Source organism: Ursus arctos, unplaced genomic scaffold, assembly GCF_023065955.2.
Source record: "Ursus arctos isolate Adak ecotype North America unplaced genomic scaffold, UrsArc2.0 scaffold_28, whole genome shotgun sequence".
NCBI lineage: Eukaryota > Metazoa > Chordata > Mammalia > Carnivora > Ursidae > Ursus > Ursus arctos.
Window position 1 is genome coordinate 9,396,905 of NW_026622963.1, and position 24,510 is coordinate 9,421,414.

Here is a 24,510-nt window from a genome sequence, read left to right on the forward strand (position 1 = left end):
TCCCTACTCTCCAGCTTCCAATCTCTTCTCCCTCACCCTGTCTGTGGGTATCAAGACTTTCTAATTGGACCAGTCCAGATACCCAACCTCCTCTTCTCGCCTGTCTCCTGGCAGAGGCGGTGGCTGTGGTTTTTTCCCAGGGCCAGAGCCCTGGTTCCCTGCTCAGCCCGGCAAACCTGTGTCAGAGAAAAAGTCCCTTCTAAGAGTCGCAGCTCAAGCCCTGCCCCTGCAGCTCACCTCACTGTCAGGGAGACAGCTCAGAAATACAATCTTTTGTTATAAAAGCTTTGTTTTACTTGAAAATGCTGCCTTTGAGCAGCGGGCAGGGACTGGCTCAATTTCTATAACTGGTTCAGGAATCCACCCACGTGATTGCATTTGGCAGAGGCCTGGCTGGGCGGAGGAGTGCTTAGCAGTTTTGGCCTAACCCAATTCTCTGGTCATGGGTATAGAGGGAAGGGGGAAAGAAGGGATCCTTCCTGTCTTCCCTGTCCTAAGGATTAGGGGTTTTCCTGGAGCCCCGCTAGAATCCTGAGTGCCCCGGGGGGATGTGCAGAGTTTTGAGAGCTCGGCCCCTCCTTTGTCCCGGGCCAGGCTCCCTAAAGGATGAACATACACCGAGGAGCTAGCCTGGTGCTCTCAGGGCAAAGCTAGGCCCGAAGGACAGGAGCAGGTGGGTGCTGGCGGCGGAGGACCAGGGTGCCGTGACACTCTGTTGACTGCCCATGGGGATACCAGTCCCCTCGGGCCCTTACCAGCTTCTGTAGGGACCAATGATTAGCACATGCACAGAATGGTCTCCAGCCTCTGGCCTTCCTTCCTGTTTCTTTTTAAATTTTATTCTTTCTTTTCCTCCCCATCTCTCCTCTCTGTTCTCTATTTCTTCCCGTGTCTCCCTTATTTCTTCCTCAAAGAAAATCTTAAAATCCCAGTGTTGGAAGGAACCCTGAAACCTAGTTGAGGCTTCCTTCTTTTCTACAGAGCCCTCATCAGCTGGTTGTAGGACCTCCACAGTGCTTATCCAGGGATGGGTGTGGTGTCTACATGGGCTGTTTGTCCAGATCAGATGACGGTCCCCAAAGGTGGGGTGATGACTGGGTAGAAGCCGGTGGCAGGGTGGGAGGGGGAAGAACTCATCTGAGGCAGAACAAAGGAGATCGGGTCTTATTGGGTCTACTGCAAGGGGGGGCAGGACCCCAGGGGAGAGGCTGTCTGCAACTGAGGCAGTGGGTGGGGGCTGTTTTAAAAGGGGGAAGATTTTAAAAGGGGAAAGGGGCCGATATGGTGACTGTGGAATTTTCCCTTTTTGGTAACTGTGCCTGGTTGTAAGTAGCCCACTGGTCAGTTAGGACCTATGGACATTTTGAGATGGGTCCCCTGGTGGGCCCTTCTGTATTTAGCCAGGGGGTCACCGTGAGCCCTTTCTACATTCCATTGCTCAAGCCTGTCTGCCTCTACTAGGGGGAGCTCACTAGTCACTCTGTCTCCCCAAGACACCAACTGTTGAGCAGTTTAAAACCTGTCTCTCCCTCTTTTCCACCCCTTAGGCCTGACTCTGCCCCTGGCACATCTCTATGAGAACCCACAGAGGTCTGCAAGTATAGTACCCATCTCCACTCCTCACTCCGGGGCTGTAAAGCTTTCCATTCAATGCAGATCCCGCCCCTCCCCGCCCCGTGTCTCCAGGTCCTGTGCTAGCTTAGCTCTCTCTCCTGTGTATTTTGTCATAAAACTTACCTGGATGTGGCAAGGGAATGGAGTCCAATGGGTTGAGGGGGTTGAGGAGTGTGTGTGTATGTGTGTGTGTGTGTGTGTGTGTGTGTGTGTGTGTGTGTGTGTTTGTGCTGTAAGCCCTTATTGAGGGGACCTGGAAAATGCTCAGAGAATACAATATGACAGCAGTAGCCTTGGAACTCAGGGCAATTTATCAGGAGCAGTAATTCTTTGAGCTACAGAAACCAGATGCCCAGGATGTGGCCTTGAATCAGATTGGAAACCTGTCTGCAGAAAGGTGATTTGAAAGGAGGGCCCCCCCTGGCCCCCACCAAAGTGTCTCCTAAAGATCAGCTGGAATGAGAACCATCTTGAAGATCATTAGAGAAAGTCCGTTAATACAAAAGGACAAAGGGATACAGGGCTTCTTTGAGGAAGAAGCATCTGGAACGGGGTCCAATGTTTCCTAATCTTGTGTTTGGAATGCAGCCCTCCACCCATGACAATGGAATAACAACCACAACTAAAGCTAACATTTCTAAAGATTACTTGAGTCAGTAAATGTTTGGACAGTTAATCCCTGGTGGTGATGCTAACCTTGATTTTCCCTCCTTGATCTCAGGGCGAAGCGTTTTGGCAGGTAAAGGAAAGCGGGTGGCAGGCATCTTGCTACGACTGTCTTGCCTCAGATTCGTTAATACCAGCTCCCCAGTTAGGATATACTCCACCTGGACCGAGGGACCCTCTGCACAACAGGGGGCATCATTCGCAGGGAAAGAACCATGACGTCTGAGCAACTCAGCAAGAGAAACTGGGGGACTTTTACCTTTCAGGGATAAAGTGCATTTTCTGCCCAAAAAGCGGAGCTCAGGGACTAGGACCTAAGGAAGGCCCCATGTAGAGGCCAAAAATTGCGCAGTCGGACCTAACAAATACCTTGACCTTGTAAATCGCCAACACGAAGATATTGCCAAGAGCAATTCTGTTGGAAAATTGGGGATGGAGCAAGCAGAGCCATTTCAGTTGTAATGTGTCAATTAATTGATTGCATTTGTAACACACCCACCTGCAATATGTGTTCAATGACATGATTTTGCCTTAGGACTCAATAGAGAATAATATACTGAAAATGGAAGATCTGCTGTGACTGGCATATAAAAGAGATTGAATTAGAAAATGTCTTGCAGTATTAGCATTTAATTCAAAATATGGCCAGTTTTCCTAATGAGAGTTGATATGGATTTTTTGAAAAGCCATCCAGAGACCTCATGATGGGCAGAAAATAAAACCAACTCATTGGGTTAAATCAGTTGGAAAGACTTCGTACCATCCCTTGGTTGAGTAAGTAATTTAGGTAATCTGAAGATGATATGATTTTTTAAATTGTGCTAATTGCACATGCTTTGTCTGGACATGTGAATGTAAGTTTAATAATTAAGTTTTCGTCCGCATGGAATAAGGAAAATAAATGTTTATATTTTTATCAACCGTTTACTGCTTAAACATGTCCCCTTGTGTATTAGGAGTTAATTTGGTTTTGGCAAATTAGATGCACTTTCTCTCAGCAACATTCAACAAACTGGCCCTTAAATTGAGTCTAAAAGCCATTCGAGGCGTCCAACCATTTGAAAGAAAACTGCCACAATCATACACACCAGAGAGGAACTTGTAAGAATTGATCAGTGTTGAAATAGGGAAAGAATGGGAGTGGAGAATTAATTACCAATGCTTGTTTTAGTAAAAGTGGCTTATTGTGTATTTAGACAGACTAAAAATGCTAATGGTCACCTAATAAATATTAACAATAAGTAATTAATTAAAATTAATTAAATTAAATTAAAATTACTTATTAATCATAACAACAGTGGCTAACATTTATTGAACTCTTACCATATTTCAGGCACACACATACTATAGAATTTATAAGCATTATTTTGTTAATCCTCATGATAATCTTGTGTGGTGATAATATCATTCCAACTTAGGCAAGGAAAACAAAAAGCAGAGAGGGTTAGTAATTTGCTGAAGGTCACATAGCTGGTGATTTGCAGGGTTGAGGTTTGTACTTGGCCGCAGAGCTCTTAGCCACAAAGGCAAACCTCCTTCTGATACCTCTCTATAAATCAGTTTCAGGGTGTATTTTCTATATTGTTAAATTTGCTACTGCTTATGAAGTTAGTCTAGAAAAAGAGTTTCTCTTGCTGTCTCTCTTATTTCTCAAAAGAGCAATTTTTTCCCAATTATAAAAGTTACGCATGATTAAATGTAAGTGCGTAAAGCCACTTTGGAAAAATAATTGACAGTATGCAAGGCGAAAGATACATTATAGCTCACGACTCAGCAATTTCATTCTTGGGCATCTACCCAACAGAAGCGAGCACTTAGGCCCGTCAAAAGACAAATGGGTTTTTTGGTGGACACGAGTGCAAGAGTGTCCGTAATGGCTTTATTTGCAATGCTCCACATTGAAAATAACCCACATATCCACCAAGAGTAGAATGGGGGGAAATTGTGGCATATCCTTAGAACAGAACAGCACACAGCAATGAAAAAAACCCACACCAACAAGCTGCAACTACACACAAGAGCATGGATGGCGTAACGTTGAGGGGAAGAAGCCAGGCACAAAAGAATACGTAACGTGTGATTTCATTCGTGTGAAGTTCCAGGCAGGCAAAACTAATCTGGGGGGAAAGAAGGCAGAAGTGTTGGAAGGTACTGACCAGGATTGGGAGGGTCATCGAAAAGAGTGTTCTGAGGTGCTGGAAATGTTCTCCATCTTGCTCTGGGGGGTGATTTCATGAGTGTTTATGGGTGTAAAAATTCACCAAGCTATAGATTTAAGATTCGTACACTTTATTATACTTGTTATACCTCGATTTTTAAAAATGGAAAAATAACCCTTGGAAATAAGGCCTCCACAGATTATGTACTCGGGGTAGAAGGGCACTGTCCAGTACGTAGCCACTGGCCAATGTGGTTATTTAAATTTAAAATTTAGGGACGCCTGGGTGGCTCAGTCCTTAAGCGCCTGCCTTCGGCTCAGGTGTAATTCCAGGGTCCGGGGATCGAGCCCCGCATCAGGCCCCTCGCTCAGGGGGAAGCCTGCTTCTTCCTCTCCCACTCCCCCTGCTTGTGTTCCCTCTCTCGCAGGCTATCTCTCTCTCTGTCAAATAAATAAATAAAATCTTTTTTAAAAATTTAAAATTTAATTAATTAACATTAAATAAGATTAAAAATTCAGTTCCTCCATCACACTAGCCACACTTCAAGTGCTCAATAGCCACATGTGGCTAGTGGTTACTATATACTGGGCCACAGAGATACAGAACATTTTTATCATCACAGAAAGTTCTGTGGGTAATGTTGTCATAGAAAAATGAAAAATATAGAAAAAATAATTGATTATTGGAGCGCCTGGGTGGCTCAGTTGGTTGAGCGTCCAGCTCTTGGTTTTGGTTCAGGTCATTATCTCAGGGTCATGAGATCGAGCCCCATATCAGGCTCCATGCTCAGCCCAGAGTCTGCTTGAGATTCTCTCCCTCTCCCTCTGCCCCTTTCCCCACTTGCACATGCTCTGTCTCCCTCTAAATTAAAATAAACAGGGACGTTTGTGTGGCTCAGACGGTTAAACATCTGCCTTTGGCTCTGGTTATGATCCCAGGGTCCTGGATTGAGCCCCGCTCATGGGGGGTCCGCCTCTCCCTCTGCCTGATGCTCCCCTTGCTTGTGCTCTCTCTCTGAGAAATAAAGAAATAAAGTCTATAAATAAATAAGTAAATAAATAAATAAAATCTTTAAAACAAGAAAAAATAATTTATTATTTATATAAACTCCATCCAATGAAAACCATAGTTAACATTTTACATTCTTTCCAGTCTCTTTCTACAGAATTGTTGTTATATTACATAAGTAGCGTTTTCTTGTCCTAAAATTATTGAGTAACCGATTCAATGAAACTTCCCTTGACCCCCCCCCCCTGCAATCCCAGAGCTCTCCCCAGGAGTAATCAGTCTTAGCAGGGTAGCATGTATCTTTTCAGACCGTTTTTGCATGCATTTCTAAACATGCATATATCTGTATGGAAATAAAAGTGGTGTCATTAACAACACCCCAGTTCAGGAGAGCTTCCCATCTGGTTCAGTTCAGGCTCCCCAAGGGAACGTGTAGGGTGTTATCTCCACCATCCACACCCCACCAGGGGTCTAGGGCTCTACTCCCCTTCATCTTGAGCAATGGTGGTCCTGGGAGAGTGTAAGACCTGATGTCACCTGGGCCAAGTCAGGCAGGGGACTAAGCACAGTGTCAGGGCAGAGCTGACAGGTGCTATTCCTGTCAGGTACTCCTGGAGTGTGGGGCCGACTGTAAATTAAGCAGAGCGTTTACTCCGTACCAGCTGTATGGAGAGCTAGCCTGTGGACCAGGGCCAGCCTGGTGGTGATGCTTGCTAGGGGGAAGTCTGAGAGGTCTGCAGGCATGACTCAGCTCCCACTGGAAACGCTCACAAAGGTCTTTTGCTGCTTTCACACCACAATGGCGCACGGACCTCTTTCGTGAGGTTGCCCAGAACCCTGCTGGTCCCAACATAATAATTTTCTCTCTGAGTAACGCTGCAGCGACTTCTGGCATGGGCTCCCTCTGACTCAGACCAATACAACTCCCCGTGTTTACTTTTGGAGTTCAGTTCTTAATTCATTAATTTTTAAACTTTATTCATTTTAATGTATGCCTTTAGAGCTATTAATGTCCCCCTAAGTGCCATTTTAACAGCAGGCCCCAAGTTTTGATAGGTAGTGTTTGCATTGTCATTTAGTTTTAAATATTTTATTTCGTGAGATTTGTTCTTTGATTCATGAATTATTTAGACACACGCTTTTAAATTTCCAAATGTATGTGTGTGTGTTTTTCCTGACACTTTTGTTTTTTGATACAGATTTGGTTGTGTTGTCGGAGAATTTGGACTGTATGGTATTGGTTATAGGGTATTAAATCTTGCTCTGAGGGATAGTATGTAGTGAATTTTTGTGAAGGTTTATGTATGTTTGAAGAAAATGTTCATTATCGAATTAGGTTCATGATTACGTGTTCATTAGGTCAAGTCTGCTAATTTTATTGTTTATGTCTTCTATTTCCTCACTAATGTTTTGTTCGGCTTGCTCTATTAATTTCTGAGGAGGGTGTGCCCCAATCTCCTTCCATGATTGTGGATTTGCCTATTTCTCTTTGTTATCTTGCTCATTTTGCACTGTATATTTTTGAGGCAATGTCCTAAGGTGTATTCTTTTGCAGTTAAATTTTTATTGGAATATAACATGCATACAGAGAAGTATTTTCACAAAGAGAAAACATGTACAACCAGCCCTCGGATCAACAAAAAGAAAATGATGAGGCCCTAGCAGCCTCCCCTTGTTCTCTTCCCTCACCCCCTGCCTCCCCTCTCCTGCCTTCTAACAGCATCGATCCGTTTTGCCGGTGCTAACATTCTGCTTGTGAGAGTCATCCGCGTCATTGCGTCCAGCACGTTGCACTGCGTTATTGCGTTTATGTTGCTCATTCTCACTATTGTATAATGTTCCATTGTGTGAATATACTGATTTCATTTATTCATACTACTATTTTTGGACATTTATGGTGTTTCCAGTTTGGGGCTATTAGCAATCATGCTGTTGGGGCGTCTGGGTAGCTCAGTCAGTTAAGTGTCTGCCTTCGGCTCAGGTCATGTGCATCCCGTGTGTCGGGCTCCCTGCTCAGTGGGGAGCCTGCTTCTCCCTCTTCCTCTGCCCCTCCTCCGTGCTTGTGCTCACTCTCACAAATAAATAAATAAAATCTTAAAAAAAAAAAAAAAAGAAAGAAAGAAAGGATGCCGTTGTAAACATTTCTGTATTTGTCTTTTGGGGAATTTACACATTTTTGAGGGGCCGGAATTACCAGGCATACAGTACCCATATGGTTAGCTTTGGCAGATGCTGCCAAACAGTTTTGCAGTGTGTACCACCTGACCCTTGCACCAGCAGTGGCAGTCCTCATCAACACTCGCCATCGTCTGCGTTGGGTTGTAGACATTCCGTTGGGTGTGGAACAGCATTGCACTGTGGTGATAACTGACATTTCTTTATTAATACATCGAATACTGTTGTTTACTGTCCATCTGGATGCCTCTTATGTAGTGTTTTTTACTCATTCTTCCATTTGGTGTAAGAATCCTTTTCTTACTAATTCATAGGAGTTCTTTATATTTTCCAGAATATGAGTCCTTTGTATTTAAAATGTCTTTTCCTTGTTATAGCTTGCTTCTATTTTCACTTTATTTTTTTTTTTAAAGATTTTATTTATATTTATGTGACAGAGAGACAGCCAGCGAGAAAGGGAACACAGCAGGGGGAGTGGGAGAGGAAGAAGCAGGCTCATAGCGGAGGAGCCCGATGTGGGACTCGATCCCGGCATGCCGGGATCACGCCCTGAGCCGAAGCAGACGCTTTAACGACTGCGCTACCCAGGCGCCCCTCTATTTTCACTTTAAAGAAAAAGATTTATTTATTTGAGAGAGAGAGAGCACATGCACATATGCAGGGGAAGGGGGGGAGGGAGAGAGAATCTCAAGCCAATTCCCTGCTGAGCACAGAGCTCAATGACCCCGGGGCTCCATCTCACCACCCTGAGATCACGACCTGAGCTGAAATCCTGAGTCTGACCCTCAACGGACTGAACCACCCAAGGCCCCTATTTTCACACTTTTAACGGTGTTGTTGTTGTTGTTTTTTTTAATGAAAAGCTGTTCTTAATTTTAACACATTCCAATTTATTGATTTTTTTTCTCTATGGTTAGAACTTTTTTGGACCATGCTTAAGAAATTTTTGCTTATCCCAAGATCATGAGAATATTCTATGTTTTCTTCTAAAAGCATTATTATTTTACCTTTTACACTTAGTCTACAAGCCATCTGGACATTATTTTTGTGTATGGAGTAAGGTGGGATCAAGATTTGGTTTTTTTCCATGGGAATATCCAGTTGACCCTACACCTTTCATTGAAAAGATGATCTTTCCCCCCACTGTAAAGCCTTGGCTCCTTTGTCATTAGTTAGATAACCATATATGTGTGTGGTGGAGGGGTTTTCTGGACTCTCTGACCCTGCTTCTGTCATCATGCCTCCTTCTGTCACTTTTCTGTATCCCCCTTCTACTTTTAAGGATCCTTGCAATCACATTAAGGCCACCTAGACAATCGAGGATAATCTTTCCATTTTAAAGTCAACTGATTAATAATTTGAATCCTGTCTGTAACTTTAATTCCCCTCTGCCACGTAAACTAACATGGTCACAGGTTCTGGGGGTTAGGACATGTGTATCTTTGGAAGTCTATTAATCTTCCTACCACAATGAGTGATCTGGTTTTTCTGAATCTTCACTAGCATTTGGCAGCATTACTATTTTTTATTTGAGTCGTTCTGATTGGTGTGTGGTGGTATCTCGTTGTGATTTTGTTTGCGTTTCCCTAGTGGCTAACGACACGGAGCATCTCTTCGTGTTTATACTCTACCTGCATATCCTTTTCAGCAAAATGTGTATTCATGTCATTTGCCCATTTTCTCATCAGATTTTTTTCCCTACTGTTGAGTTTTGTTATATATCCTAGATACTAGTCCTTTGTTGGAGACGTGGTTTTGTGAGTATTTTCTCCCACTCCGCAGCTTGTCGTTCCATCCTCTCGGTAGGTCTTCCACAGAGCAGAAGGCTTCATTTTTGATGAAATCCAGTTTTCAAATTTTCCTTTTATGGATCATGCTTTTGGTGGCAGGTCAGAGAACTCTTTGCCTAGCCCTAGATCCTGAAGATTTTCTCCTATTTTTTCCTCCAAATTTTATAGTTACAGGTTTTACACTTGCATCTGTGATCCATTTCGAGTTCATGTTTGTGAAAGGTGTGAGGTTTAGGTGGAGAGCACATTGCCTACGGATGTCCAGTTGCTCTGATGACTTTTTTTTTATTATGTTCAATTAGCCAACATATAGTACATCATTAGTTTTTGATGTAGTGTTCGATTCATTGTTGCGAAGGCTGTTCTTCTTCCATTGAATCGATTTGCATCTTTGTTGAAAATCAGTTGGGCACATTTGTGTGGGTCAATTTCTGGGCTCTCTACTCTCTTCCATCGATCTATGTATCTATCCGTCCACCAGTATGGATTATTGTGACTGCCTTAGCCGATAGAATGTAGCAGACCTGCCATGTGACTTTAGAGATTGGGTCTTAAGAGACCTGTAGCTCCCTCTTCCTCCCTTCCACCCTGATTACCATGCTGTGAAGAAGCCTAACTAATCTCCAGCAGGGTGAGCCTCCACGTGGACGTGAACAGAGGAGCCCCAGCCAGCAGCCAGCAGCAGCTGCCGTACAAACACTGAGGACATCCCGGACTTTCCAGCCCCCGTCAAGCTGTCCGCTGACAGCAGCCACATGAGGGACCCCAGGGAAGGCCGGCAGAAGAACTGCTCAGATCACCAACCCAGAAGATTGTGAAAAATGAAAAATCATTTTTTTGTCTTTAACCACTAAGCTTTGGAGTGAATTGTCATGGAGCAAAAGATAAGTGAAAACACTTGTGAATCACATATAACCGGATTTTCAAAAACCCAGTCTGAATGCCTTTCTTTCCATTGAAAACAACGTATTCACCATTTATTGTACTGAATGACATGTGTGGATCTCTTCCTATCGCCTTATTTTGAATTTCCTATCTACCATGCTTTTGGGTTTCTTTTTTGCCTCCTGTTTCTTGCCTTTTGTTAGATCGGTCAAGTTTTATTTATTGTCGTTTTCCTCTTGGGCTCTGGAAGGTAGAAATTCAGTTTCCATTCTTCCGGCTTTTCTATTGAGGAAACAAAAGAATATATCTGAACATGTCTCTTCATTTTTCTTTGGCTATAGGGTGTGCTCTGGGCATAATTAAATTGAATTTTACCCAACGGAAGGGAAGCTACTATTCGTGGCATGGAAAAATATAAAATATAGAGTAAAGCAATCAGAATCACTGCGGGATAGGAGCCCTATGGGCTGTGTGTGCGTGGGTGTGTGTGCGGCTGTTTACTGGGAAATAGTGGAGGGATGCGATTCACCAGCAGTGTTCTCCTGCTCAGCCCTCTGACACTTACCAAAGTGTCAGTTTCTAGAGCTTGACCAAGCGTCTGCAAATGCCCATTGCTTACTCTTTGCTTGGTCTCAACCACATTTTAGGCAGACTTCCCTCTTTCCTACAGGCCTTGAACTCTGCTTTACCCAAGCCTGAGCAAGCACAAGAAAAAGGGAATGTACCCCCCTTACTAGCCTCTCCTGGAAACCGGCTGACCACAGTGGGACATTGTTTTGGTCAGACCTCACTGGCATTTCCCCTTGTTTGTTCATATTCCCTTCCAAAGTTTCTGCTTATCTTTGCTTGCCTCCCCTCTACCCTATGAAAGAAAAACCCTTTTCCAGTTATTTTGTTTATTTATTTCTGAAAATTTATTTATTTATTTATTTGAGAGAGAGCGAGAGCGAGCATGAGCGAGGGGAGGGGCAGAGGCAGAAGGTGAGAGAGAATCCATAAGCAGATTCCCTGCCAAACACGGAGCCTATGCCGGGATGAATCCCGGGACACTGATATCATGACCTGAGTGGAAACCAAAGCCCCTTAACCTACTGAGCCACCCAGGCGCCCCTCCGTTTGATTTTAAAATGCTTGCACATTTCTGAGTCGGGAGTGTTCTTTCTCCCTATTGCAATATTGTTTCTAATGAAAGTCTCTCCCTATCTAAGCCAGGATTTGCATTTATTTGACAAGATATAATCCTCGTTTGCTGGGACTGAAAATTTGGATAACAGCAGAAACTGGGAGGGGAGACTCCTTACAGGCAGGAGGGCCTTACCTCTTTGCTGGAACATAGGCTGCCCTCGAAGCATAACAGGTACTATGTGTTTTGTGAATGAATGAACGAATGAATGAATGAACGAGTGAATGGAAGGTGCTCAACTCAGGAGATGGAGAAAGCAGCCGGGAGACTTGATGCCTGGCCCCTCTTTGCCCCAGAAGCTAGGTTCTCCCCATTTATAGTTCCAGTTACCAAGGATTCTGGAAACATCCTTCTGCCTTGGAAATATGTTCAGTCGAAAGCAGGAGGCTTTGAGTTACTTCTCTAACAGAACTACCTCGTTTAGAACCTGATCGCTAGAAGTCCTTGCTCCCGCAAGAGTCCGTGAATGGGTGACGATAATGGAGCTCACACGGTTACCTGTGACAGCCCCACTCGAAGCCCTAACAACTGGTTGGAAAGACAGAACAGTCTGCCAGTGACTTGAGCTCGCTGCCGACCGTTGCCTTGCTGGCCCCCAAGGTTACTGCCCCAGCTTCTTGCAACTGGATGTCTCCACGTGTCTCCGCAGCAGCCTGGCCCACCCGCCCGCGTGACTGAGGCAGGAAGTCGAGCTGTTCGATCAGCTGCTCCCGACAAAGCTGAGTCGACTGAAATCTGCTCACCCTTCCCCTGAAGCGGCGGCGAAGGCCCATCCCCACCCCCTGGTGGCTTTGTCAGCCTTGTTTAGCTTGTCATCACTCTTGACCGGCCCTGGATTATTTCTGGATCCTGTATCTGTCCTCTGACAAATCCCACATCTCTGCCAGCTTCCTGGTGTCTGTAACTCTGAGAGGCATGGAAAAACGACATTGTCCAACAGAACCAGCATCCCACTGCGGCAAAAATAGACTCGTCAAAAGCAATTTGGGCACACACAAATGTCCCCAGCCGCTGAACAGCCCTGGTTTTCCCCGTGGCGAGAGGTCCATCTTCAAGCATTTTTTATGGTCTGATTTTAATTTGGATGGCTTCTTCTCTTTCTTCCCTTCAAAAAAATCACTTAAGTCCATTTTTAGCGATGATTCCTTCTCTGAGCCACAAGCTCAGAAACAATGTAATTATCCAACAGTGAGAGACATTCTGCCTGGACCTGGTGTGTCCTCTCTGGGGCTCAGGCTGCAGGCCAAGCCTTACTTATCTCCTCCCTCTGGCCTCGCTTGTAGCTAACCTGTGGCCTGGTGGCCTGGCCCTCTGTCTTCCCCGGGAATCTTTTCCAACCAGCTGACCTCTGCCGGGTCCATCCCACTGTGACAGAGCACCTGCTTGTTCCCGGGAAGGGGGCTGAATGGAGCAGAGGCCCGCCCACGGATAACTGATGACAAAGGTCCCTCTGATCGGTGCACCTGGCATGCTCCCTCTGCCACGAATTCAGCCACATCCCGGGAGCTGTAGCTGCTTACTCTCCTGGCCCCTCCCCAGCACAGAGAGGAGAGGATATCATGTTAGTGAAATTCTCCCCTGGCTCACAGTGCCCAACACTCGTCCCCTCCCCCATACCTCTCCGTCACTAGAAGGCCTAGAAGCAGGCATGATGATTACAGCATCACCTCCTGCCTTTCCAGCGCCAGGGGAAGAGCTGTGCGCTGGGCTAGAAAAGTCACCCTGAAAACCAGCTCTAGTTTGGGGAGGTGACACACTCTTGTTTTGTTCCAAGAGATGTCCTTCTGCTTTCTTTGCAATGGGTTGGTGCCTCCTGGGCTGTGTGCAGCAGCCCCGCGGAGCGGAGCAGGAGAGTTGGGGGAGGGGCAGAGGGAGAGAAGCTTCAAGCGGACTCCCCGCTGAGCACAGGGCCCAACGCAGGGCTCAAGCCCACGACCCATGAGCTCATGACCTGAGCCGAAACCAGGAGTCAGACACTGAACCGACAGAGCCACCCAGGAGCCCCAGAAGAGTTAGTTTTGCAAATGGATTCCCATTCCAAAAGCTACTCCAGAAGCAGAGGCTCTGAAGTATTTCAAGCAATGCGTTGAACGTGGCAACAAAAACATGTTCTCTCTAGCTCTTGGGTATTTTGATCTGAAAAATGGAGCTTCAAATTGTTTTCCTGACTTTTAGGAGGATCTTAAGGAAATCACAGCATATATGAAATCAAAGATTGTTGCTATCTTTTCCAAATGCAAGCTAGACTTTGCTCATCTATGTGCATATGTGGCAAATGGTGCAAAAAAGAAGTTTTGGAAAATTCTACTCAGTCTGTGAACTTCTCATCAACAACATGTTTTACAAATCTTACCTTTGACATACCACGGCAAAGAAAAAAAAAAAGGCGCAATTTGTTTACCTGTGGTATCGAGACTTTCATGACAAAATTTTTGGTCACTTTTCCGTTTCCTCAAAGCTTACAGAAGCACTTAATGAGATTTCTTATTTATAGAAGTGGAAGGAGATAGCCTCCTTAGACATATGCCTACAAGATGTCTTGTAGAAAAGACGTGAAAACGTTGGCCTGCTGTAAAATGGTATTTTCAAAGTGTGGAAATTTCTCTAATTTGGAAATACACTGGGGATGAGACTGGAGAAGGGGGTTACTGTAAAAATGGAAATTTACATGCTGTCTCTCCAAAACCGTTTGATGGCCTTTGGCGAGGCCGTGCCGAAGGATGAACCGGGTGCACCTGACTAATTTCATTTAGGTTTATGTGTGACAACACCCCACCCAGTGGGGGAAAATGACTCATTTCTTGGAAATAAGACTGCTTCAGAACTCAAAAAATTATCACCAGTAAAGGACAGCCAAGTTAACGGAACTCTCTGTTTCTTTACTAAAACTATAACTTATCTGAAATCCAACTTCAATTTCGCAAGTTCAAATTACCTCTGTGTTTTAAACCATTTTTCCCGAGAAAAGAAGTTTAACCTCTGAAGACATTTGATGTGCTTCGGATTTAAAATGAGGGCCATTTGAGACACGGATAGCTTCTAGGAAGAATTTATGCGTGCAAGGACCTGACTGACAAACCATGGGTCTATCAAAGCAAGCCTGTCGGCACAGAGAGGATGGGCATTTTTGGAGAGGTGGAAATCAATCCCTACCGGTCTAAAAAGCTGCTGTTGCTGACGTAAAATCTTAAGTATTCTGTGATCAAATCCTTCGGTAGAGAAGCAGCTTAGCATGGTGTCATCACATTGAACTGACACGCGGAGCACGTGTAATGTGGATTTTACATTTGTCTCTATTTGGGTTTACCACGACATGAAAGGAAAGGATATTCTAAAGGCTGCAGGAGATTCAGAGAAGTGTTACTGAATGAGGAAGCTGAAAGAGTAAAAATACCCACCTGCAGCATAGGACGGAAGGAAACACGTCATTGTCATTTCCATTTTTTTTAAAGATTTATTTATTTGAGAGAGAGAGAGAGAGAGAACACGGGAACACGAGCAAGCAGGGGGAGGGGCAGAGGGAGACGGAGAATCTTAGGCAGGCTCCACATCCAGTGCCAAGCCTGACAAGGGGCTCGATCTCACAACTCTGAGATCATGACCCGAACCAGAATCAAGAGTCGACGCTTAGCTGACTGAGCCGCCCAGGAGCCCTCATCATTGTCATTTCTTATTAAATATAGGTAATGTCTGTTGAATTAATACTACAACATTTACATTTTCCTTTGTAGAAGGCTCACATCTATGGGTCTTAAGAATATGCATTATTAGGGGCGCCTGGGTGGCTCAGTCATTAAGCGTCTGCCTTCGGCTCAGGGCGTGATCCCGGCGTTATGGGATCGAGCCCCGCATCAGGTTCCTCTGCTGTGAGCCTGCTTCTTCCTCTCCCACTCCCCCTGCTTGTGTTCCCCCTCTCACTGGCTGTCTCTCTCTGTCAAATAAATAAATAAAATCTTAAAAAAAAAAAGAATATACATTATTAGTCTGTAAAATGTAAATATCCAATACAGTTTAAAAAGTAAAAATACATTACAGTATTGGAGGATAGAAAGAGTATATAAATATTGTTATATTTCTCTCACACATATTACACATTAATTAGTTCTATTAGTACTAATTGCCACTGTTGTCGTTTTGTTTAAATAATAGCATTTATGTAACAGAAAGTAAAAGTACAGAGTAATATGTAATTTCAAGTAAATACCTATTTTCATATTTGTATGGTATATTTGTATTAAAGTAATAGCACATATATAATTAACTATTTGTTATATATGATGCCATGGATTTTTGTGGGCTGGCATGGCATGGCTGCGTCTTGGGTTGTCTTTCTTTTTTTTCTCTTTCAAGATTTATGTGTTTATTTGAGAGAGAGAGAGAGAGCAGGGAAGGGGCAGAGGGAGAGGGAGACAAGCACAGTCCGAGATCATAACCTGAGCCGAAATCAAGAGTCGGTCACTTTAACCAACTGAGCTTCCCAGCTGCCCCTTGGGTTGTCTTTCTTAAAGCTGGTCCTCCTGTTTGTCACTCAGCATTATTCTGAGAGTCACCTGAGTTGTGTTTATCAATAGATCTATTCTTTTTATTACACTAAGGAGTATTTTGTAGGATGGATATACCACTGTTATTTTTTTTTAATCCATTCACGAGCTGATGGACATTCTTGCTATGTTCATTTTTCAGTGATCACGTGCGTGTAGGGTTCCGTATGAACATATGTTTTCCTTTTTCTTGAGTAACTACCTGGGCGGAGACTGGTATGTTGGACGGTAAATGTATGCTTCACTTGGTGAGAAACTCTCAAATTTTTTTCCCAAAAGGGCTCTGCCATTTTGCGTTCCTCACACCAGCAAGACGAATTGCTCTATATTCTAGATGGCGCTGGATAATTCGACTTTAAATGTTTTCCCTTCTTCAGCCATTCTAACAGACGTTCAGTGGTATTTCCTTATTTAAAGATTCCACTGCAGCTATTTTGATGGACATTCACAACTGTGTCAAACGGAATGGAGACAGAAAGAGAACAGAAAGAGAATTCTTCCTGTGGAGCTGGAGAATGGGACAGGTGTGGCGAGGGGCCTGGGAAAGCGTGTGACACCGAGCATATTTGGGGTAAGGAATCCGGTTTTGGCTGACCTAGTGTAAGAGTGGGGGGATCACCCAGACTCTCTCCTCCCCAGAAGCTCACACCAGAGCCCTGGAAGTTCCCAAGAGGAAGGAAGAAATGGAGCTGCCCAACCATCTGCTGTCAATCTTGTCCCATGCTCTGCCCCCAGAACCTGGCTGGCTGCCTGCCTCATGACGCAAGCCCAGGAGAGACAGCGGAATGGAGGAAGAAGTGTCGCTAGACCGCCAGCCTTGCCACCTCTCCCCCGCCCTTTATGGACACGGTCCTGGAACAGCGACTAGGCTTCTGGCCAGCCTGGGGAAAGCCCCCCTGCTCACGCTATGCCCAGTTTGTGGCCCATCTGGTCACTTCCTCACACCTCTCACACTTATCCGCCCCGCTGCTCCTCCTCTGGGGCCGCTGACAAGCTGCCTGATAGCCCTCCCCATGTCCCCACTTTCTATCTTATCCTGTCTGCACCAGCGTGGAATTCACCATTCCCAGCCCTTCCCGGTAGCCTCACATCCACGCCCCCACACTGGCTCCTCGGTGCCCACAGGAGAGAAGCCCTGCTCCCTTCCTATGTCCCAGCTCCCACTGGCCCTCTGCAGGGCTGGGGCTTTGGGTCAGATCGTTCACCATCACGAAGACACCTTCATGTCTTCTATGCTACCTTTTCCTGCTGAAGCCACTTCCTATCCAGCCTGTGAGGCCCCTTGATGGAATGCAAGAACTCAGGCTGGAGAATCAGACAGACATCAGTTTCAACTCCCATCCCCTTATTTCCTCACCAGGGGGATGTTGACAGATTCCTAAACCTGAGCCTCAGTGTTTTCTTCTCTAGAATGGGCAAGAACAATAGCCACCTTTCGTGTGATTGTAAGAAGATACAATGCATCAAGGGTTTGGCACATAGTAGGTATTTAAAGAACGGTAGGTAATATTTTTGGTAATTTCTGCCTTGAGTAAGAAAGAAAAAAGGGCTAAAAATGGGATAATGAAGTTTTTTCCCTAATACTCTTCCAGCCAAAACACTGGGGGATACTTCCCTAAAAACATTGGAGGAACTGTCTGGAAGAGATAGGGTTTTAGGTGTGGCTGCTGCTGCCTCTCAGAAAAGTGCTCTTTCCCTGGCATTTGGGGTCCCCCCCCACCCTAGTAGCTCCCATACCTTAGAAGCTGGTCAGTCAAGATGCTCCCCACTACTCCCTTCTACTCCCTTCCTACCCACTGACCAGCCTCCGTCCTTGAGAGAGATGAGATAAAAGACCGAGGGCACAATGGAGAGACTAGGAAGACCAGCCAGTAAAGGAGAACTCTCATTCTCCAGTGTGAGTGACGGGGATCACCTCCGGTGTGGGCCTCACCAAGGAGGAAGATAAAGATAAACCGACATGGGCGTCTGGGTGGCTCAGTCAGTTAAGCCTCTGCCTTCAGCTCAGGGCGTGACCCCAGGGTCCTGGGATCAAATCCTGCCTTGGGCTCCTTGCTCAGCTGAGAGCCCGCTTCTCCCTCTGCCTGCCGCTCCCCCTGTTTGTGTGCACCCTTTCTCTCTCTCTCTTCCTCTCTCCTTCTCTCTCCCCAACTCCCCTCCCCCCGACAAATACACAAATAAAGTCTTAAAAAAAAAAAAGATAAACCAATGGAATGTGGTCCTGATTAGAAGCTCCCTGAGGGCAGTCACTGAGCCAGGAATGGCCAGAGGGGCCACCAGAAAAGACAAATGATGGTTGGAGATCTTCCAAAAAGGGGAGTTCAAAACTTTTCCAAAGCAATGGGCCTCCTTGGAATAGAAGTTCCCCAGCATTGATAGTATTCTAGAAGGAACATTATGATCACGTGTTGGGGAGGAGCATGAAGCTTCAAATGGGCTCTTTGATCAGATGTCCTCGCAAACTCAGCCTCATTCTGAGTCCTACAACTGAGAAAGCTTTGGGGTTTCAAAGGCCTTTCAGCTGCTTGAAAAGCAAAAATAAACAGAAGAAACACTCATATGTCAAAAGCAAGTAATTAAGGAAAGCAGGGGCTATAAATATCAGGCAATGTCAGTGTAAGGAGATATGTTCAAAGCTGGGTCGTTTCTAGTATTTGGCGGAGGCATGTTATTCTTTTGATAATAATAATAAAGCAATTAGAAACTCCAGGAAAATCAAAAGCTGCACAAAGAGCCATGGCATGCAAACAAAATGTGGTATGCCTTTGAGCAATTGATGGAGCATAAGAAAATTGGATACATTTGACCTTGATATGTTTTTAGTCACCCTTCAAGTAGCCTGGGCATCATGACATCAGAAGGACAGGAAATGTAATGATCAGAAGGACAGGAAATGTAATCCTGAGGTACATACTCCTTGGCTCTGTACTCACACAAGCATGAGAATGTAATATCAGTTTATTGGTTTTTTTTTAACTTTTAAAATCAATATATGGACAAAATGCAACTGTTGTAATTCTGACTTTGAAACTTGCTTAAACATTATCATCTTTTACAATGTAAAGGTAAGACTATTACAGACAGGCTGAGAGGTAGAAGAGTTGGGGGAAGAGGAAAGACGGGAGTGGAAGATTTCTCAGGTTCTACGATGGGAAGGCATTAGACAGCATCTCCACTCTACAGAGCAGGAAGTAAGGCACATTGTTTAAAGCACAAATGTCACCTATAGAAGAACCAAGAATATTTTAACTAGCAAAAACCAGAGGAACGAAGGGATGGAAGAATAGGACCACTAAGTGAGCTAAAAGCTTATTTTGTAGACGCCTGTATCAGTTTCCTAGGTCTGCCATAACAAAGTACCAAAAACTGGGTGACTTAACAGAAACTGATTCCTCTTTTAAAGACCCTGTTTCCAGGTAAGGTCACGTTCTGCGGTACTGGGGTTTAGGACTTCAAAGTCCCTTTTTGAAGGGAATGAAATTCAACCCGTAACAGAGAGTCACTAGATATTGTCTCAAGTTTCTACACTAAGACATGGTACTCTATGCATATCATTTAGACTTATGCAGGTCAATGCCCCCTACGCCCGGAGCCCCATGCTTTAGAGGGCTCTGCTCTGGCCCTCCTTTGGCCTAGAGTTGCCAGATTTAGTAGAATTTCAGATAAACGATGAATAGGGGTTTTTGTTTGTTTGTTTATTAGTTTGTTTTTAGCATGAATATGTCCCATGTAATATTTGGGGCATACTTATAGTAAAAAATTATTGCTCTTTATCTGAAATTCAAATTTAACTGGGTGTTCTGATTTTTACCTGGCAATCCTACCCTGGCCATGCCTTTCCAAGGGAACCTTTCTGCCTAGAGCTTACATCCTTATTTCTGAACCAACCTTTGAGGATCTGGGACCCTGGAATTCTCTGCCTAGATGAAATGGCCTGAGCCTGCTTCCAGGGCCTCTGTCAGCCTTTCACCCTGACCACTCCTCCCTAGGGAGGACCATACCAAGGTGTGTGTCAGTTTGGGGGAGGTTGGGGATGTGAACAGAGCTTGGGTGTGGAGGCTGGGGTGTCTCCCTAGCTGCCTACCTACCTATATGCACAGGGCCCCAATGGTGCAGGATGGAGCCGGGGGTGGGAAGAGAAATAGGACAGCTGCAGGTTGGAGGCTGGGGCTTGAGGCTGCCTGTCTAGCTCTGGCGAGGGCCTCTGAGAAATCCAAGAACTCTCAATTTGAACTTGGCCTTCAAGTGGTTATGAAGGACATTTGTCAAGGTAGGAGAATAAAACGTATTACACAGTTTGTGGGGTTTATAACTTTTAAATATTTAGACATATGGTATGTGTGCTTCCAAATGTCCTTTGCCCCAGGCCCTGCAAATGTTAAGGGCAGGCCTGATGTGTTAACCACAGCAGAGCTAAAAACAGAAACCATCCCAAACTGTTGCCTCTGGGGAATGGATGGAGGGGAAAGGAGAGAGGGGGCGTTTGATTTCCTGTGTTAACATTTGCGTTCTTTACTTAGTTTTGAATGTTATTCAAGTTCCCAACCTTTCCCTGAGTCTTCCTGACCCCACCGCTCACCTCTCTTCTAGGACCTTCTATAAGGTGCATCCTTCTGTCCAGCCTGGACGGCTCTCCCAGTGGCCTCTGCAGCTGATGTCACCTCCTGGGGCAGACTGGCCGCCTGTCTCCTCTTCTTGTCTCCCCCGAGAGATAGCCCTTGGCTGAGGTCAGCATGGCCTGTTGTCTGCCCTCGCTGTTGTCCACAGCCCTGGCTGGAGCTCCTCCCCTCCGTCTCTAGGTAGGGCTGGGAGAAGCCCGGGGGCCCTGTCTGCAGCCTCTTTCTGATTGGTGTTGGGGAGCAGTGTGGCAGGGAACCCTCTCTGCAGCCTGACCTGTTGATAAGAAGCAGTGACCGCTGTGCCAGATAACTGCTGTCGGCGAAAGGCTCAACCTTGCTCCTGGCTGTCCCCGGCCTCTCCCACCCCTATTCTCTTCATGGCTCAGTCTCTGCCTGCTCCTCTCTCTCTGCCCTGTCTCCCCGCTTCTCCGTTCAGCTCTCTTCGCATCACTTGCCTGCCCTCTGCACACTGCCCCATTTCCACTTTCACTACGGCCCACAGGGGCTATTGCCACTCTCCCACACCACACAGCAGACCCTGCTTCACCCACGGGGTTGCACTACCCCTGTCCCCACCCCCCCCAACACCCGCAGCCACATCTAGTCCTGGTCTTTCAAGCTAACAAACGGACCTTGTCTAATGCCGAGCGCCCCACAGCTAACGTAGGGACTGGAATCTTGACCCTGTAACTCTGGTCGCAGTCTAGATAGAACCTTAATTCAAATACGTTCATTCATAACACTCCCAATCCTACCCCTCGCCTTTGGGAGGGGGGGGGGTGGAAAACTGGAATCTGCTATGTGCCCTGGGCTGTGGCCAAGGTCTGGATTCCTGGAAATTGTGGGATCGGCCTGGGGAAGAACAAAAATAATTCTCATGAAATATGCCCCAGTTAGTGCTGCTGCTAAAAATGGCCCTGCAGACTAAAGGGAAGGTCAGGAGAGGGCAGCCAGGATGGTGCTGGGAGGGGGACCAGAAATACTGGCTGGAGAGGGGCCGGCAAGGGGGGCGCAGAGACGCACAGAAGGGAGGAACGGGTGAGCCCCTGGGCAGGGGCAGGAGGGCTGGGGGCAGAGACTTCCTGCTGGACGCACAAAGACCATTCTTCATCCCTCTGTTCAACAGCAATTCACTGAGCGCTCACTCAGAACCCAGTGCCCACCCGCATGGAGCTCACATTCAGATTTGGAAGACGGAGGAGAAGCCCTCCCAGATGTGGCAGGGGTAGGTCTTAGCTTCCTAAGGGACAACTAAAGCCCTGCGACGAGAAAGACTGCCAAGGCCTTTTTTTTATATAAGCTGGTCTGGGAAGGCTCCTCTGGGGAGCTGGCATTTGAACACAGTCTCCCAAGACAGGAGGGAGTGAGCCCGGCAAATACAAGGGGACAGAGCCCAGTTCGAGAAAAGAGCAATAGGGGCGGCCCCAAGGTGCGAGCCACTGAAGGAGGCGCCGGACACCGCAGGCCGGGTGGCGCTGGAGCCAGGGGGCGGGTCACTGAGGCACGTCCTGGATTCCAAGGTGGAAGACTGAGACCTGCACATCTGAGTGTCAGGGGGCGTGTGTGCAGAGGGAGGTGGAGAGCGGGAAGGCAACGGGAGTGAGGCGTCTGCCGGAGGTCAGCCTGGGGCCAGGCTGCCTCTGCCTGGGCTGGGCCTCTGGGCGGCGGAGGCAGCGGAGGGGACGGGTCCTGCCGCGCCCCGCCGCCCACACCTCAAGCGCACCCCTCAGCCTGTGCACACACCGCCCCTGGACGCACACGTGGGCCGCCCCCACAGTCACACGTGCAAACCCAGCGAGGCTCCCGTGCGCGCGAGAACTGATTGCACGTGAACACACGCGCGCACACGGACTCCTCGCTCATCAGACTATCAGGGCTCCAGAACATCAGATTATCTCGTCCAGCTCCCACACAGGACGGGGAAACTGAGGCCCAGAAAAAGAAGGGACTTTCTCAAATCCCACCATCGGGTGGTGTGGGCAGATCTCAATCCCCTCCGCAAGCACACGCATGCACGCGCACGCGCACCCACACAGAGTTCCCGCCAGAGCCTTGTCTTGTCAAGGGCCCACGTGGGCCTCTTCCTCCCAGGAAACTCCCAGGAAATCCCCAGAAAACGTCAACCAGTTCCGCCAGGAGCTGCTGAGCTTCCTCGCAATTAACCCCAGGAGCTGTGGACCGAAGACGGGGTGGGATGGAGACGCCCCTGCCCGTGGCAGCAGGACGGCCACAGCCCCAGCGGCACCCCTGACCACGTCCCAGCGCCCACCAGCCCCTCCCTCCCGGAGCCTGCTTCAGGGCCCATCGGACCTCTTTGCCCCTCCCCCTGCCTGTGTCTCGAATCCCTTCTCTACCTCGGGTCCAGCCCTGGCTGTTGGGCGAGCCTCTGCTTTCTCTCCCTCCCGTGTCTGTCTCAGTTTCTCTCCAGGCCCCTCTCTGCCGGCTGTGTCCCTCTCCCTCTATTTTCTCCCTCTCTTTGGGATCTGTCTTAGCCTTCCAGGAAAAGCTGCCGGCCCCGCCAGCCGCCCCCTAGCCAGTGGGGGCGAGGCCTCTTGGGAGGCGGGGGAGCGTGCAGGAGTCCCATCGTAGCAGCCAGCCTCAGTCAGGGAGAGGTGGGAGCCCCCTGGGAGGGGAGGCGGAGGAATGGGAGGAGAAAGGGCTGGCCTCTGCCAAGGGCAGGGGGTGCAGAATGGGGAACAGGAAAGCAAATCTCTGTGGGAAGAAGGGAGCACCTCCCCTGCTGGGGTGACCAGTCGTGCCTGGGACTGTCAGGATTTTAGTGGCAAAAGATCGAGGGAACACCCCTCGATCCTAGGCAATCTGGGACAGTGGGTCACTCTATGATGAACTACTGAGGCCCACAGGAGCCAGGGCTGGGACAGGAAGGAAGGGCTCCCAAACCTGGCCCCATTCCTCCCTCTCTCCACCCCCCCATTCTCCCTTCCACTGTGGTGGGGCTGCTGAGGACACGGGGATGGTGGGGGATTTGAGGGTCTGAGAAGGGCTCTCCAGTTCTGGAGCCCTGAGCCCAGCTCAGAGGAGGCCAGGACAGGGAAGATGGTGGCCCAGGAGCCCCCAGAGAGCTCCTGGCTGGGAGGAGGTAGGGGGGCCCACGTCGGCCTTGTCTCCAGCCTGATCACATTATCTCTGGTGGCATGGGCTTTTTGGGAAGAACTTTCAGCCTCTGACAGCCGTGGGGAGATGAGAGGGGTGACCTAGGAAGTGATAAGCCCCCGTCCTTGGAGGTGTACGAGCATCTGGGAGCTGTGCACAACCACCCCTCAGGTCTACAGGGGTGTCTTGTGAGGCCTTGTGAAGTATCTTGCAGGATTGGATTTTGGCTGAGGCCCACTTGGCCGTGGTGGCCCTTGTCCTATTGTCCTTCCTGGTGGAGGTGGGGCATGGCCACACCCTGGAGAGTGGGCAAGAGTTGTCAGTGACCAATGTGTGTCGACTCACTGCCTGGGTGGGCAGGTCCCTGTTACTTTTTCTGCTCAGCCCCCCATGGCTGTGCCACAGTGGGGTTCCGAGGGCAGGCTAGTGTCCAGCCGTCATCAAGGCCTTTGATGGTGGGGAATGGGGGTACAAGGATTCCCCTCCTTTCGGAAAGCTGGTAACATTCTCAACCACCTTATAGAGTGTGGCTCTCCCACGCTGTGTGAAATAGTATTAGAATGCCCTATCCAAAGGTACCATGTGACGCTGGGGACATCCCTATCCCAGTCTGGACCCTGAGTGCCTATCTATAAAATGAGGAGGTAGAGAAAGTGACCTCTACAGTATTTTTTCTGGCATTTGATGGACACTCAATTCACCCATTCATCAAATCAGGGAATATTTATGGATCATCTTTTCTGTGCCAGGGGTTAA